This window comes from Pteropus alecto, unplaced genomic scaffold (assembly GCF_000325575.1).
Source record: "Pteropus alecto unplaced genomic scaffold, ASM32557v1 scaffold5, whole genome shotgun sequence".
NCBI lineage: Eukaryota > Metazoa > Chordata > Mammalia > Chiroptera > Pteropodidae > Pteropus > Pteropus alecto.
In genome coordinates, this window is record NW_006441953.1 from 16,294,361 (window position 1) to 16,306,213 (window position 11,853).

The following is an 11,853-nucleotide window of genomic DNA, read 5'->3' on the forward strand; positions in this document are numbered from 1 at the left end:
GGTCCCATGGAAAATGGACTGAATTGCATTCTCCTTTCTTATCACTCTTGAAATTCTGCAAATACTTGTAATTTGCCTTAGAGTAAATTAAACAAGTAAACATATAAAACAAAGCTGAATAATTGTTAATTCTTTGAGCTGACACTTCTCACTCCTTCTCAATGCCTGGTTTTGATCATGTCAGTTAATTTTCATTGGTTTGAAACACTAGAAACATTGCAAATTAGAATTTCTCTGTATCATGGTCTTCTGATGGTTTTTCTCTGATCACTGGATTGTGTTTATTCCTTCTACTCTCATGTAACAGAATTAAGTAGTGGTTCCCACAATGATAAATGAATTTAATTTGCTTATTCTTCAGTCCATGCCTTACTATAAGCAAATCCCTTCTCCTTAGTCATGCACTCTGTTCCTCTGGTATCATCTCCTAAACACTTCAGAAACCCATCCCTGCCTCTTCCCGTTACTGTTCCCACTACTCTCACTCAGGCATGTGTGTTCTTTCACCTGACAGTTACATGAGCCTCCTAACCAGTCTCCCTGCCTCTAATGCTGCACTTTGCAGGCCCCCCTCTCGCAGCCACTCCAATATCCAAACGCCACCGGGATGGGTTAAAGTGCAAATCTATCATAGCATTTCTATTACACAATATTCCTATACCTATAATACCTCACTGAATTAGAAAGAGATGGTTGTATTCCCAATTACGGGTTTCTTTAACTGAGGATAAATATCTCATTTGTCTAAACATTGTAACACTTAGTGACTCCTGAATTATAGTGATATTCGGCATGCAGTAGTTAAACTGAACTGAAATAAATACGCAGACCGAAGATTTAATCATCTATTTGGCTTATTATTACTACCCTTCTTTTATTCCTTCCATTCTTTTCCCCTTTCCTCTCTCCCTCCCTCCTTCCTTCCTTACACTTATTCTTAAAATATTTATAAAATGTCCATTATTGCCAGGCTCCTGGTGTGGGAACCCAAGACAAAAGTCTCTGCTTTGTTTGAACTAAGGTGCATTTGAACTAAAAAGAAGAATGAAAAATATAGTAAATTAAGTATATAATATGTTACCAGATTTTAAGTCCTATGGGAAAATAAATAAAAGTAGAGCAAGGTAAAGATGATCCAGATCTGCATAGAGGACAGGCTGAAGTAGTAGGCAGGGCAGTCAGAGTGGATCTCATTAATAAGGTGAGATTTGAGCAAATATATGAAACAGATGAAGAAATGAACCAAACAGATAATTTCAGGAAAAATCATTCCAGGCAGGGAAGAGCTGTAGCAAAGCCATCTCATATGTGATATCTCCCTTTACCTAATTTTTATCAGCTAAAGATACAAGTCTAATCTCCTCTCATGGCCTTTAAAAAAAAAATCAAACACTATTGCATATGAATATCTGATTTGCCTGATAGTGCATGGCTATAGAATTTGTATTGTCATTTTCATTCACTTGTATTAGTTTTTGTTTCTAAGCAGAAGCTCTAAGTACTTGAACGAAGATTGTGCCAGGAGGTGGCTGTATATGGGAGGAGGGAGAAAAGCAGTGGGCTCCTCAATCAAAGCTGTGGTAGAGGCAGGCCAGGGCCACAGAAGGGCCAGGGAACAGAGCGCCAGATGAACTCAGTGTGGCCGGAAGTGAGGCACCTGCTCTTGATGTGGGAAGACAGGAGGCTTTAGGAGAAGACATAGCTTTTAGGCGCACTGACTCTATAATATGAAGACAGAAGCTCATATGTGAAGAATTTTCTCTAAGTCATATCAAGTCGAGATTAATTAGATTCATCAAGTATTACTGTTCTGTGAACAAAGGCTTAATTGAGGATTCATAAAACTAGTAAAACAGATGCAAATTGTGGGAACAATGAACGGGACCTCTTCGGAGTGAGGAGTATGCATTTATGTGCTTATGACACTTTAAAAACTATTTTCTTTTTGAGGAAAAGTCAAATCAAGAATACATTTTTTTCCCCTACATAATCATTTTGCTCTTACAATGGATAGTTGAGTTATATTTTTAACACTTTAAGAACGCACAGAAGCTTTTCAGAAGAATTTGCAAAGATGTCTAAGATATCAAAAACATCATAAAGAATACCGCTTCTTTTACTTGCGATTTTACAAAAGAAACAATCACACACATATAGCAATTTAGAACATTCAGAGGACAAACTATAAGATTACCCTTGTTTTCTTCTTTAATTTTTTTTTTGTCTTCTTTTTTATTTTTTTATTCAATTAGGTTACACGGGAAGTCCTTTGATAAAATAGTTTTATCTCTTAGGTAATGTAGACGGTTCTGGGTTATCTCGTTAAGGCTGAGAACAATGGTGAAGACAATAGTTTACCAGATGGGCAAACCAACTAAACAAAAAATGAATGTGGGGAACATCTTCAAGTCAAGGAAAGGGAAGCCTTGTCTCTAGTGATTAGCTCATAGACAGAGGCTACGGCAAGGGGTAAACCCGGAAGCTAATGTTTCTAGGGGACACACATACACCAGGGAAAGTAGCTAACAAAAATGATTAGCAAAGAGAACTCAGAAAAGTAGATGAATTAGAAGAGAATATGCTCTCAGAAGACTTGAGAAAGGGTGCTTTTAAGACCATGTGGTTAATGTTTGTAAATGTTACAGAAAAGCAAAATAGGATGCAAACTGAGACGAGGCCCTGTGAGTTCAGTCATTAGAAGGTCATGATCGCTGAGCACAAAACAGTGACAACATGAGGAAACAAATAGAGATGAGGCCATGAGTGCAGCAAACACATAAATACTAAGTATTTCAGGGTTTAGTGATAAAATAACAACATATAGAAAAGAATGAACTATATACTTAGAGAGCCATGTGGGTAAGAGAATTATCTGTTAAGAATAAGAGAAGCAACTTTTTTTTTTGGGGGGGTGCAGGTGTGATTAAGATTAAGTGAAGGACATACATGTCAAAGACTAAAGAGAAAGAACAATTATGAAATAACTATATAACAATAATAACCACCATTTGAGTACTAGATACTAAATTAAATGGTTTACATATTTTATCTCTTAATTTTCCTCCAGAGTAGTTATTAATACTCTCAATTTTCCAAAGAAGAAAGTGAAACATTTATTACATGACCAAGATCACACAGCTAACGAATTGTGCAAAAGATATTTAAATCCAATTTTTTGATATCAAAAACAACAGTCTTTATTGCAAGGCTCATGGGGTGGATAAATGGTGTTAGGGTCAAGGGGACAGTGGAAAGTTTAGTGCTGGAGTTAAACAATGATGAAGAGATGGAGGGGTAAGAGTATCAATAATTGTGTGTGTGTGTGTGTGTGTGTGTGTGTGTGTGAGATATATAAGAGGTAAGGTATTTATTAAGCCCGAAACGGTATTGATGTTTAGAAATTTTAAACTATGGAACAGATATTGTGGGGAATCAGGAACACAGCTGATTGAAGCTGAACAAAATATTTGCTGAGCAATGCTGAGAGACTGGCTGGTGAAAAATGTCAGATATGCAGTAATAGGAAGCCCAGAGAAGCAAGTGTGCGAGACTGTGAGTCTCCATAGTCGCCCATCTCTGGACAACTTCCATTGTACACTGGGAATAGGATAAGAAACAGATTTTCCTTGGAGCATCTCAAAATTTTAAGATTGGAAGAGAGGTTACGAATCGTCTGCTCTTTCATAAACCTACCTCGAAGCGAGCGACACTGGGCACACTTGGCCCTCCGAAAGCACTCAGGTTCCCGAGTACTGCGGACATCTAGAGATTAAAAAAAAAAAATTTTTCCTTCAGTTTGGCTTCTTGAGTAAGGTGAATCGACATGTTAGAGAATATCTCCTCTAGCCCGGACCTATTTCGTCTTCATATTTCAAGCATGTTAGACCTAGAGCCATCTACTCCTATTCAAAAGATAATAAAACTTACCCTCTCAGAAACCCCAGGAGTTGTAAACCTACAGATTTCTCTTAGTTTCCCTCTGGAGACATTGATTTGCATTCCAAAGGGTAAGAATCCTAGTCTTTACTCTTCTCTTCCTCGGAGAATTTGTTTACATCAGAGAGATTAAGTTTTTCTCCTTCTTTCAAGAAGTGAAGGGGGCAAGGTATATATAATGTGCCAGATTCATATTTTCAGGAGAAAAGAGAATTGAGCCAAAAAGGAATCAATGTGGTTATTTATGAAACAATAATAATTTCTATTTGCTCAGAAACCTTGTCTACTTTCAAAATAATAAGAATAAATATAGTCATTAGAAACTCATCACATAACATCATACGCTATTGCTTTTTCTATTTGTAGGTCGAGCTTGAAAATGAAAGGATCATTGTGGTGACAAGCAGCCTGGGTTTGGGTGCAGCTATTTCCAGGAGTGGTCTGAGAAATTCAGGCACCCAGCACGTAGAGAACAGAGCCCGTGGGAAGGTGTGGCCCCTACCTGGGAGGGGAACAAAGACACTGACTTTATGGAAAATCTAGCTTGAATGCACCTCTTTTGCTTGGAGAAGGAGTCCCGATAGCTCAGTCTCCTGGTAAAACTTGAGTGAGCAGTAAGGTTATTTTCAGACAGGCCTGCTCCTTGCACCAGAGAAAACAAAAGTGTGGTTGATTGATATAGTTCTGGCAATGTGGACGCTGCACATGCTACAACACAAAAAGAAGCTAAGAATGGAGGACGTTAGTGGAAATATCACCGAAGTGACTAAACAATTTTTCTAGACTAAACAGGAAGGAAAATGAAGTCACATAAAATTCTAGAATACTGAAAGACCAGAAAGTAAAGAGTTATTTTGGTAATGTTGAGCTGAACACCAGCTTTAGCGGGAGAAGTGTGGAGAGGAATATTAGATTTTAAGACACAAAAGATGTTGCATCTCTGAACAGTGAGGCAGTTCAGGATGTTATTCTAAGAATAGACTGTTTAAATAGAAAAGAGCAGAAAGTGGTTGAAGAAAAAACGTTCAGGAAAGCCCCAATTTCAAAAGGTCCTTCTGTACAGATCTTAACGTTGCCAAGCATTAAAGCAAAGTGTTGAAACTAGTCTATTATATAGGTGCCAGAGGTATGAGTGAAAAGTGATGAGGATGAGATGGAATTGATATATATAGGAGATGTAATTGTCAAAAGGTTTTTCCAAGAAGCAGTCTAGAAGCAAAAAGGAAAGCATCTAGAAAAATGGTAATCCAATATCAAGACCTTATGCTACAAGGAGATAAAAGATGAGGACATAAAAAATGAGGACCCCATATCTGAGACTGTTCCGTTCAACTGTTACTCTTTAAGTTATCTGGTAACTACCTCCAACTTGAACTTAAAACTAGTTGAAATAATTGAGCCTGAATTCATCAAATCAGGTTTTGGAAATAACTCTACTCCTCACATTTAGCCTAGGAAAATTATTTATCTTCTCTATGAATAATTTTCTAATCCGCTAAATATGGATGTTAACGCCTAACTTATTGTGTTGCTTTGGATACTGAATGAAATAATATGTGTAAACTGCATAAACCATTTAGTATAGGGCAAGGGCAAGGCACAAAGTCAGAGTTCAATCCACGGCTTTTAACATTATTTTCTTAATACCTCTTCCCCTGTAATGCCCTCGTTGCCAGATCCATTGGCCTTTTTGCTATCAAGTGTTCTTTTTACTTTTTTACTTCTTATTATATCCTCCAGCTATTCAAAAGGTTACAGATTATGTTTTCTAGTAGGAGACACTGAGATGGAGATGGATATCTATTAGAATCAACGCATGTGAAAGGGAGCGGAGGGAAGAAGAATTGGGCAGGAAAAGACACTAAATTGTGATGTGGGCCTAACAAAGCCTCTGTCAACCTCATGGGAGAATCTAGAATGAGTATTGCCTATCGGCATTGGCCCATGTTGGGCCCAAATGCCGGATATTTATATGCCTAACTCATCCAGTCACCAGACAAGGAGTACCCAGTGAGGTGTCTCTCTGTAACTGAGGCAAACTCTCAGGCAAAATGAAGGAGCCAGCAGCTAGAGGCTGTCGAGGGAAAATCTGGCTGGCTCTTTGCCAGGTCTACCGCACTAATCTATGCCTTACATTAAGCACTTAATAATCAGTCTTTAACATATGCACCCCATGTTTATTGCAGCATTATTCACAATAGCCAAGATAAGGAAGAAACCTAAGTGTCCATTGATAGACAAATGGATGTTTATGTGGTATGTATATATAATGGAATATTACTCAGCCATTAAAAAAAGAATAAAATCTTGCCATTTTTGATAATATGGATGGACCTAGAGGATATCATGCTAAGTGAAATAAGTCAGACAGAAAAAGACAAATGCCATATGATTTCACTTACATGTGGAGTCTAAAAAAATAAAAAATAAACAGAGAAAAAAACAAAACATATGTGGTATGTATATATAATGGAATATTACTCGGCCATTAAAAAAAGAATAAAATCTTGCCATTTTTGATAATATGGATGGACCTAGAGGATATCATGCTAAGTGAAATAAGTCAGACAGAAAAAGACAAATGCCATATGATTTCACTTACATGTGGAGTCTAAAAAAATAAAAAATAAACAGAGAAAAAAACAAAACCATAGATAACAGAATATTTTGATAGTTGCCAGATGAAGGGGGTTGGAGGGATAGGTGAAAAGGGAGAAGAGATTGATATGTACAAATTTCCAGTTATATAAACAGTCATGGGGATGTAAAGTACAGCATATGCAATATAATCGATAATATACTAATAATTATACAGTAATAACTATATATGGTATCAGAGCAGAGTGGTACTAGACTTATCCGGATGATCGCTTTGTAAATTACATAAATATCTAATCACTATGTTGCGGACCTGAAACTAATATTATATTGTATGTCAAATGTAATTCTAAAAACAAAAAATATTTTTAAAAAGTAAAAAAAGAAAAGATCAGTCTTTATTTATACCATTGCTTTACAAGTTTCATCCCTGCATGCTTGAAATATAAGCTACATACTAAGATACACTTTCAGGGACAAAGTTTAATATTTCTTTTGCATCATCATATTACCATATACACCGCTGAGCAAATATGAAGTACAAAGAAAGTACCTACTTTTGAATCTTGGATAAATGAATCCAAATTATAACATCCCTTTTATTCCCATTGCATTATTAATGTTGTTACAGTCTATTCTTAAGAGTGAGTCAAGTATGTACTTTGGGATAAATATCAAAAACCCAAAACTTGTGGCAGACTTTCTGTAAGTACGCTTTAGTCCTGACAGAAACATTTATTTAATATACATGTATTAACTTCCTATTATATGTCGAGTGCTAGTCTTAATCTTGGGGATAGAAGACTAAACAAACAGACACTTATCTGCTCTCGCAAAGATTATATTCCAGTAGAATTATAGTGACGTTGTGAAGAAAAGAACACCATTGCTTCAGCCATAAAACAAAGAAATATATTACCACAATTGACCTGACAAAATGGTGGAATAGGTAGCCATCAGTGGTTCTTACTCTGATTTGTGGCCTCAGTGAAGTGTTTGAGGAACAACAAGTTCAGAGGAGTGTTCTAGGTATCTAGCCTATTAAGTAGGGCAAGCTAGCATGTGTTTTATTCCCACTGGAGATCATAGAGCTTGGCTTTTGGCATTGCAATAACAGTTTTGCTTTAATCCACAAAACCCAGTAGTCTTCCTCTAGTTCCCAACTACCGCATTTGGTGGTTTCTACTTCCTGTTTCTCTGTGCAAAACATACAAATTTTGCCAATATCCACATCCTACATATTATCTTCTCTCATACAAGAGCGAAGAGAGGTACTTATACCAAGTACTCGTTATCTATTCAGCATATGGCTAAAGCAAGGAGTTGAGGTAAAGGTTCCAACTCAGCAAAAAAGGATTACATGATTTAGTTGATAAGGGTTTGGCTACCATGTAATGTGGAGTTTCTAGTTGCCCACCATGAGACAACAGTCCATGTAAACAACTGCATCGATCATTTGATTTACACTCGTACCATAATTCCTAAATAGGATTGTGCATTATGCAACTACCAATAGGAGTACTGCTTCCCTGGCAGAGGTCAGCCAAATAGCATTTACAGCAGGCAGAGAAAATTTGGAGCTTAAAGCTGCAGTGTGAACAAAAGCAGAGGTTAAAGCATCCTTTTAAAAATCCCTTCACCCTGGGAGTGTCTTCTGGAAGAGAAAGCCAGTCCTCCTGGGAGAAGTTGGGAGTGCTCTGAGCATTTATACATCTGCAATTCTGTCCCAGAGGAGCATATTTCCTGCATGAAACACAAATCTGTGGTAGCTACTGAGCTCTTCTTGCTGTGACTTTGTCATGTTTAAACCATGGGAATAAGTAGTGAAATGCAGTGCAAAAGCAGAGAATCACACCCAAGTATCTTCCAAATAGAGGAAATGAATAGAAATGGAGTCTGAGCAGGTGCCACATGAGCACATAGATTGTGTCAACTCTTTACATAGACTGTTTCATGTGCTTGTGCCTGTGGAGGCACTACGGATATTATAACCATACAAATATATCATTGCTGCTGCTGCTATTGTTGTTATTATTATTATTTTATAATCAACTTCAAGATACATATTTCTTTTCTCTTTTAGAAATACTCTCCTATGACAGGTTCTGTCATTCTGAGAAGGAAAAAGAAGACTGATTACCTTCCCCTAGTGAGATAAAAAGAATTAAAAATGTAAAGCGTCAGTAAAAAGTCTATACTGCTCTAAAGAATCTTGCCATAAGTTTTATTTTCATATATTTTCTATGCCCAGTTCTCAGCAACATTTTCTAATAACAGGGTGATGCACTAAGTTTTTGTATGGATTATAAAATATATCCTTCTTCTCTTTTTTCTTTTACCCTTATTTTCTTATTTTACTTTCCTTCCTCCCTCTCTTCCTTTTTTCCTTCAACAAATATTGTCAAATGGTATTATGTGTAAAACACTCTAGAATTTATTTTGCTATTTTTTTTTTTGAGACTATATGGTATAAGTAATGAAATTCTGTCTATGCCAAAGATTTGCACTCAATAGTTTTCTTCTTTGTGCAAAACTTAATTCATTTGCCTCAAGATCAAGAGCCAAAATATTGATTTATAGCTGTCAATTTGATTACATTTTCTTGCTAAAGACACTTTTAAAAGTATGTAAAATATGTAAATTATAAAATCATTAATTCTATAATCTAAGTTTAATAGTGAGAAACTAACTCATGTTACTTTTTCATAATCAGATTTAACAGTTTACACAGACGTTTTTGTCCTTGGAGTTATGGGTAACTGGTACCCTGAGTATGGGACAGGGAAACCTAAAACAGGTATAAATGAGTTATATGAGTTTCCCAGGGCCACCGTAACAAATTGCCACAAACTTGGTGGCTTAAAACAACAAAAATCTATTTTCTCAAAAGTCAAGGGGTCAGAAGTTTGAAATCAAGTTTTCAGCAGGGACCTGGTTCCTCCTAAGGCTGTTGGTAAGAAGAAATCTTTTTTACTTGCAGTGTCTGGTCTCTGTAGGCATTCCTTGGCCTGTGGCAGCATAACTCCTATCTCTGCTTCCATCATCACATTGCCTTCTTCCTTGTATCTCTGTGGGTCCCTTCTAAGGCCATCCTCATTGGATTCAGAAGCCACACTAAACCAGTATGATTTCATCTCAATCTTTACCTATTATTTCTGCAAGGGAAATATTTCTAAATAATGTTATATTCTGAGGTCACGGGTAGGCAAGAATTTTGGGGGGACACTACTAAACTCACTACATGTGTTAATCCAAAAGGTGAGCATTTTAAAACTGTTACAAGATTTGATGGATTTTGTGATACTCCAATAAGATATCCCTTCGTGAATAGAGGACCTAGTGAGTGTGCTGTTGGCAGACAATCGTCAAATTCTAGAAATCCTCTTTGGGAATTATCTCAGCTGAAAAGGGTCACTTCATCCAAGATTCCCTGAGCAGCTCACATCCAATGACAAATTAACATGGGGGAAGGGGATAAAGACCCAACCCTCTTTCCCCTACTTAGTATAGTTCTGAAGGGAAATCATGTCTTCATCATTCTATGCAGTCAGCCTAGGTTCCACTGAGATTGCATTGTATCTTGACATCTCCATCTGCATAATGCATTCCTTCTTTTCTACTCTTCTCTTCCCCTGCCAGGTGCCTCCCTCTCTACCCCGTCAAGGGCATTCTCTTATATACCTATGGTACATTGAACTTTGTCCCAGATTCTACTTCCTGGGGAATTCTACCTGCTATACCAGATATGGATACATGACTTATATGAAAGTTTTACAAAATAGTACTAACCTGCATTATCATAATACCCTCTGCTATATATTTATTCTTTTTTATTCTTGTCTAGTCTATTCTATTTGACCTATACTATTCTACCTATCTTATCTATCTTGTCCTGTCCTAATCTATTGCATTCTATCCTGCTGTCTATTGAAGAGACAATAAAGGAGGCAGAGATTGGAGAGCCCATGTAAAGATCAACTCATTGGACACTATGAACCATAGTTTGAAAAAAAGATTGCTTTTGCATGTTCGCTCTGAAAATAAAGCACATTTTTCTAACTGCAGTTATAATGACTCTTAACAGGCAATGTATTTTCTTCCTAAGTATACTAATTATAGTTCTCTAGACCATGTAAATGGTAACTTGGGTTAATAAGTTTGCCATACTATCATTACGATTTCTAGAAATGCCTATAAAAATGCATGTTGAAAATGCAACCAATTACCATAAGATTAAATTAACAAAAATTACAAAATATGAAATATAAACTTAAAAAGATTCTTATTTAAAATATTTAGCATGTCATATCCTAAGTTAAGGTAGTCAATAAAGTTTGATTCAATTAATCAACTACTAAACAGAAAAGCAAACACATATTTTTTACCCTAAATCAGAATTTGGCCTGCCATCTTTCACATTTTTCAGGTAGCAGCTGATAGTAAATTTCCTAATGATAGCAGATCTTGGATTCTAATTTTCAATATAGTTTTCTAAATTCTACCTTGTGCACTTTTAGAATGAGTCGCATACCCCCAAATTCTGTAAAATTTGGTGTCAAACCATGTTAAATCCCTTACCTCGTTTTATCACTTGCATTAGTCATGCAAGTTTTTCTCCTTACTATGACATTTAAATAGATATGTATATACACACACAATGAAAGAAATATATCTATATAAATATATACATATACATATATATATACACACACAAAATTCTTGCTTTGCTATGGTTGTTTGTTAATTTTTAAAATTAAATATGTGAAAAAAAATGCTCTAAGTATAGTATAGCGGGAAAACCTCTAAACTTTAATTTACTGGGTTTAAACTCTATTGTTTAATGTTAAAAAAATATTTCAATGTTAGGTACTTCATGTCTTCATTTTAAAAATCATAACTATAAAAAAAATAACTGTCAAGAGTATTTTGGGGTGGACGCAATGTAAAAATAACTTTTTTAAGGAAAGCTTACAAAAGTATTAGATACATTAAATGAGCTTGAAAGCTGTTTAAAAAATTAAAAAATTAAAAATTAAAAGTTTAAGTCCATTTTTAAGCTGATATTTCAGTGTTTCTTACTGAACTATTTCAGAGAGTGTGGATTTTAGAGAACAATCTTCTTTCCATATTGAGAACCTACTATATTCAGGACGCAATATTAGGACTTCAAGGAATACAATGATGAGTTAGACCTATTCTGGGGCCATAAAAACTAGAGGGAAAATGGTATAGAAGGGATAATTACCAGCACAAGTTTGTCACTATTAGTAATAGAAACATTTCCATATGAGAGATTTATTTCCAATTTCAGAAATAACC